Genomic DNA, 6,935 nt, shown 5'->3' on the forward strand with positions numbered 1-6,935 from the left:
ATTTGAAAAAGTTACACCTAGAATAACTAGGTCTTTATCTTCATCAAATTTTCATATATCTCCTTTAGGATATACTGTTAGAAGTCCTTCTAGAGCTTCAACTTCTCAAATAAGAGAAAAATATCCTGAAAATAACAATAGAATTAATGAGTTAAGAATTAATTCTGATAATATAGTTAGAGGAATTAATAGACCTCAACAGGACCCGGAATTAACCGAGTCAGAAATGGATTTCTCTATATCATGAATAATATAGAAAAAATTGATTTTAGACCAGGTTCCCTGGTAAGAGATAAAATAAATTCTGAATTCCAAGATCCTAAATGGGAGGAATTTAGAAAATGGTACTTAAAAAATTTTGAAATAAAACAATTACTATATTTTCGAGATGAATTTTATAAAGAATTAGAAGAACAAAATTGTATTATTTATTTTGTTCCATGGTTCTTTAATAAGTATGTGAATAGTATAATTTCTACTATTTACAGAGAATATGATTTAGGAGAAAAGAAAATAAAATCTATTTTCCCTCCCCAAACAGGTTTTAAAATTGAAAAAGAAAAGGTAACAATGTATTACCAAGCTTTTCAAAAATTACTGGAAGGTGATACTTTACCAGTAACAATTTTCCACCTAAATAAATTATTTAAACATATAAATTATACAAATTTATGTTTAATTATATTAGGAGAACAATTAGGTTCTATCCAAGAAAAAATTGAGGAAATAACCTCTTTAGTAAAAAATAAAAAAGTTTTTGAAACAGGAGAAGTTATAGCAGTTCCAGCTATTCAACCCCCTCCTGAAATAAGAGATTTTAAATTAAAATCTAATTCTGAAATATCTAAATTATTAGATACTAAATTAGAATTTATTTCAGAAAAAATGAAAGGTTTAAATATAAATACTCTTTCAAAAGAATTTTCTAAATCTACAAATAAAGAAAATTATAAAGAACAAATAAACTTAGAAATTGCTAAGTTACAGAATAAATATGCTAATAAACCTAGCATGAATAAATATTATTATGATAGACCAACTCCTCAAGATGTCTTAATAGAAGAACAGGAGTACATAGTAAATAATTCTTATAGTGGGAAGAACATCTATGAATGGAACATAGATGGTCAAACTGACACCCAAATAGCTAATACTATACATCGAATGATGATGTATTCTACGATATGTAAAGCAAATGGAAATACAGATAAATCTATTGCTAAAATGATAGTAGCAGGATTTACTGGTCAATTAAAAGGATGGTGGGATAATTATTTAACCCTCCAAGACAGAGAACAAATTTACTCTTCTGTAAAAGAAGAAAATGATATCAGTCAAGAGAATAGTGTGTATACTCTTGCTATCAATATAATGGAACATTTTACAGGCAGATGGTCTGATAATTCTGAAAATATTAGAACTCTTTTGCAAAATCTAAAATGTAAAACCCTTACATCATTTAGATGGTATAAAGATACATTTTTATGCAGGGTAATGGAATTACCAGAGAGTAATAGTACTCATTGGAAGTCTAAATTTATAGACGGTTTACCTCATTTCTTTTCAGAAAGAGTTAAACAGAAATTGAGAAAAGATAATATTAATATTAATTATGATGAATACACCTATGGTAGTTTAATAGGTATATGTAAAAATGAAGGATTAGCTTTATGTAATGAAATAAAGCTAAATCAGCAAATTAAAAGACAGTCTTTAATGGAAAAAAGACAGTTAGGCCAATTTTGTGATCAATTTGGCATGGAGAGAATTACTCCCCAAAATAATAAAAGAAAAGACTCTTCTTCTCAAAAACCAAAAAAATATTTTAAAAGGAAAAGGAAAAGAGAAGAAAGAAAAATAGAAAGAGATAAGAAAAGGGAAATTAAACCCTTTGAAAAATTTTATAAAAAATCTTTTATAATTTGTAGAAAATGTGGCCGTCCAGGTCATAAAGCAGCAACTTGCTGGGTAAAGAAAAAATTGAATGAAATAAAAGATGATAATCTTAGAGAAACTTTAGAAAAGATTATCATAAATTCTAATAGTACTTCTGATGAATCAGAAGCAGAATCTTCATATGAAGATATAAACATTTTAGATAATGAAAGCTTTATTTCATCTTCTTCAGATGATAATAGAGATTGTCATGAAGATTGTTGTAACAATGAGATAAATAATGATTCAATTTATGATATTATATCTCAATTCCAAAATATGGAATTAAATGTTATAACAAATGAATTTTTAGATTTATTAAAAAATATTCAAGATGAAAAAATTAAGAAAGAAATGATTTTAGACTTAATAAGAAATGATAAAGGTGAATCATCTTCATCTAATAAAAATTTTCAACCTTATACTTTTGCTGAGGTTAAGAATCAATTGAATAAAAGAAATCAACTAAATAAACAGGTTGGTATTGAAGAATTAAAAATTGAGATTAATAATCTTAAAATAGAAATTAATAATCTTAGAAATAACAATAATAATTTAGAAGAAAGAATTATTAATTTAGAAAAAAGAAGATTGGAAATTAATGATGTAAATTTTCCAAAACTTCAATTAGAAAATTATTTAAAACAAATAGAAGAAATAACTTCTCAGAAATGGCATATTAAAGTCAAATTAATGATTGATAAACAATTTTCCAAAGAATTTACTGCTCTTTTAGATAGTGGAGCAGATTTAAATTGTATTCAAGAAGGATTAATCCCTTCAAGATATTTTCATAAAACCACCCAGAAATTAGGATCTGCTGGTGGAAAACCATTACAGATAAGTTATAAGCTTCCCAATGCTTATATCTGTAATAATAATAAATGTATTCCTAATAGTTTTATTCTTGTTAAAGATTTAACAAGTCAAGTAATACTTGGATCACCATTTTTTAGAAAAATATTTCCTTTAACAAAAGTGGATGAAAAAATTATAAAAGGAACATTTCAAGGTGAAGAAATATCCTTTGAATTTGTTTCTGAACCAATCACTAGAATCATCAATAATATGATTGATGATTTAATTAAAGCAAAAATAAACCAAATAGAATTTTTAAAACAAGAAATAAATGAATTAACTATTTCAGAAAATTTAAAAAATCCTAAATTAAAGGATAAAATAAAATTGATTCAAAATAAGTTTTCTTTACAAATATGTAATGATCACCCAAATGCTTTTTGGGATAGAAAGAAACATATTGTTTCACTTCCTTATGAGGAAGATTTTAATGAAGGACAAATTCCTACCAAGGCTAGACCTTGCCAAATGAATTCTGAATATTTAGAATTATGTAAAAAGGAAATAGAATCCTTAATAAATAAAGGATTAATTAGAAAATCTAAGTCTCCTTGGTCATGTACAGCGTTTTATGTTAATAAACATGCTGAGCAGGAAAGAGGAGTTCCTAGATTGGTTATAAATTATAAACCACTTAATAAAGTGTTAAAATGGATTAGATATCCAATACCTAATAAAAAGGATTTATTGGATAGACTGCATGATGCAGTCATATTTTCTAAATTTGATCTAAAATCTGGATACTGGCAGGTTCAAATTAATGAATCTGACAGATATAAGACAGCATTTACAGTTCCATTTGGACATTATGAATGGAATGTAATGCCTTTTGGGTTAAAAAATGCACCCAGTGAATTTCAAAATATAATGAATGATATATTCATTCCTTATTCAAATTTTATCATTGTATATATCGATGATATATTAATATTTTCAAAAAATATAGAAATGCATTTTCAGCATTTAGAAATCTTTAAAAATATTATTATAAAGAATGGTTTAGTAATTTCTAGACCTAAAATGATGCTTTTTCAAACTAATGTTAGATTCCTTGGTCATAATATTGATAAAGGAGTTATAATTCCAATACATAGAAGTATTGAATTTGCTTCTAAATTTCCTGATGAAATTTTAGATAAAACTCAATTACAAAGGTTTCTTGGGAGTTTAAATTATATTTCTCCTTATTATGAAAATCTTGCAAAGGATACAGCTATCTTGTATGATAGGTTAAAAAAGAATCCTAGGTATTGGTCAAACGATCATACTAAGGCAATACAAAAAATTAAACATAAGGTTCAAAATCTTCCATGTTTGAATCTTGCTAACCCAAATTGGGAAAAAATAGTTGAAACTGATGCTAGTGACATTGGTTATGGAGGAATTCTTAAACAAGTTTCTCCAAACAATAAACAAGAATATTTGGTTAGATTCCATTCTGGAAAATGGAATAATAGTCAAAAAAATTACGCAACTATTGCAAAAGAAGTTTTAGCAATAGTAAAATGTGTTTTAAAATTTCAAGATGATTTATATAATCAAAAATTTATAATAAAAACTGATTGTCAGGCAGCTAAATTTATGTTTGACAAAGATTTTAAACATAATGTTTCTAAACAAATGTTTGCAAGGTGGCAAGCTCATTTAGCCCCTTTTGATTTTGAAATAATCTATAAAAAAGGATCTGATAATAGTTTACCAGATTTCTTGACGAGAGAATTTCTCGATTCTATTTTGCAGAATTAATGGGAATTAAAGGACCATTGAAAATTGCAATGGGAAATATTCGAAGACAAATTGATTTTGAATATAGGATGAGGATGAGACATGCTTTAAGAATAGCAGAATATAATATGGACTATTCTTTACATCCTCAAGAAAAAAATTTTCTTATAGCAAATGAATGGAATCAATACTATATTTTTAAGAATCGAATAAAGATTCTTCAAGAAAAAGAGATAATAATCTCTTGTGCTTAATTTTATTTGCAGGAATGGATCCTCCATGGCGAGGAGGAAAGAAGAGCCAAACCTCCAATAGAGGAAGAGGCAGAAATTCTCATAATAATTCTGAAATAATTATTGGTCAATTTGGCCAAAAGAGGCTAATAGCTTCCAATATTGCTAATATAGCAAATTCATCCAGTAATACTGGAAAAAATCGATTTAATGATCCTGAATACCAGGAATTCCTAGCTTTCAAGCAGCTAAGGAAAAAGGAAGCAATACTTCCTATTCAATTGTTACTCAATCAGAAGAATCTGATGAAAGTTCTTATGATCAAAATCCTTATAAGGAGATAATTTTACTCCTTGATAATAAACAGCTTAAATGGAAAGATAATCCATGGACCTTAATGGAAAGGTTTTTCGATACTGGATCATATCCAGCTGGAATTTATAAATCAAGATTCGTTTATGAATCAATTTTAAGAGCAACCGAATCTGCTCAAATTTTCCATCATAATTCTGGAAATGCTAAGGTTTTTACCTATAGCAAAATAATTATTAAAAGGATAATATCCTTAGAAGATTGGGGAAATTCTCCATTAAAAGAAAAAGAGATGAGTCATCCAGAATCTGGTGCCCTCATCAAATTTAATTATTGGGATTATATTGAAGCTTTCAATAAAGCTTTTCTATATCAAAATCCAATGAAGAAACATTCTTGGTTCTTCAAGATATGTCCTCAGGTTTATAACCAGGATATACCTAATTGGTTTTTAAAATGGTGGATTTCCTATGGAACATCTGTAAAAATTTTACCAGAATCCTTTAAAGGATACTATAATAAATGGGTTGAATTATCTCCCAGAATAATCGAAGCTACTCATAATAATGAGTTAATTGAAGGAATGCCTTCTCTATTTTTCTTTATGGAATTTGGAATTCCATGGATATGGAGATGGTCTTCAGAAGTTGGTCATACCACTCAAAATATTCCATGTTTAAGAAGAATTTTCTATACAAAATTTTGGAAAAAATTGACTTCAAAAAATAAAGAAGGAGTCATAGAAGGTCAAGAGACCATTGATCAAATCGAATCAACTCTGGACCTGTATCAAAAACAAATTCAGGTTCAATCTCAAAGAGAATCTCCTAGCCCATTTCAACAAATTGCTAGGAAGATATCAATTAAAGAAGGAAAGGATCTTTCCAGAAAAGATTTACTGGAAAAATACTTTGCAGCCATGGAAGAAGATTTAATAAAAAACTTCCAACCAGGGCAATCTTCATCGCAATACTCTTCAAATCCATCTTCTAATCAAGAAGAAGAAGAAGATACAATTTTAGCAGGTTATTCTCAAAATCCAGAAGATGATGTCATGGATGAGGTCACAATAAAGGCCAAAACAAAGTTGGAAATGTTAAAGAAGAAAATAATTGAATCAATTGACGATGAGGACGAAATTATGGGTCCCAGATCACATGCGTCTGATTAAAGGAGAATCAATAATTCAAAAAGTTGGGTAGTGGGACAATAATTAAAGCCAGCTGCCCAGACAAATGGAATCTCTTTTGGACACAATTGTCCAGATAATTGATGTATAATTATTACTTTTACTGTTGTTCTTTTGTTTGTTTTTTTGAACTCCCATTATAAAAGGAGTAGTAGGGTTTTGTTTAGGGGAAGAGATCGGAAAACCACTGATCAAAAACCCTCTCTTTCACTTGTAAAATATTCGATAATAAAAATCTTTGAAGTTTTTAAGTCCTTCATACTCCAGGTACAATTCATTATTTCTTTACTATTTTATTTTTATAATTTTAGCCTAATGAAAGGCTAAACTCCTAAAGTGTTGATTCATACCATGACCTAGTTGTAATCCATGTCTCAATAAAAAAAAAAAAAAAAAAAAAAAAAAAAAAAAAAAAGTCTGAAATTTTTGAAATATGTATGAGTGTTTCTGGGCTGGTTCCATACTAAACAGGCATGTGAATATGCGTAGTGGTCGAATTATGGTAGCCCGTTTTAGCCGTTTTGATGATTGAAGGCGTTTTTAGGGCGTGGCCTGTACTGACCATATACTATTCAATGATGACAGTTAAGTATGGGTAAAACATCCATATGGCCTATTCATATATATTTCAGAAAATCAAGAAAAATTTTTAATTTTTAATTTTTAATGGATTATTAATAAGA

Source organism: Bidens hawaiensis, unplaced genomic scaffold (assembly GCF_021521415.1).
Source record: "Bidens hawaiensis isolate Kalapana, Puna unplaced genomic scaffold, B.hawaiensis_p1.1 tig00021045_1, whole genome shotgun sequence".
Classification (NCBI taxonomy): Eukaryota; Viridiplantae; Streptophyta; class Magnoliopsida; order Asterales; family Asteraceae; genus Bidens; species Bidens hawaiensis.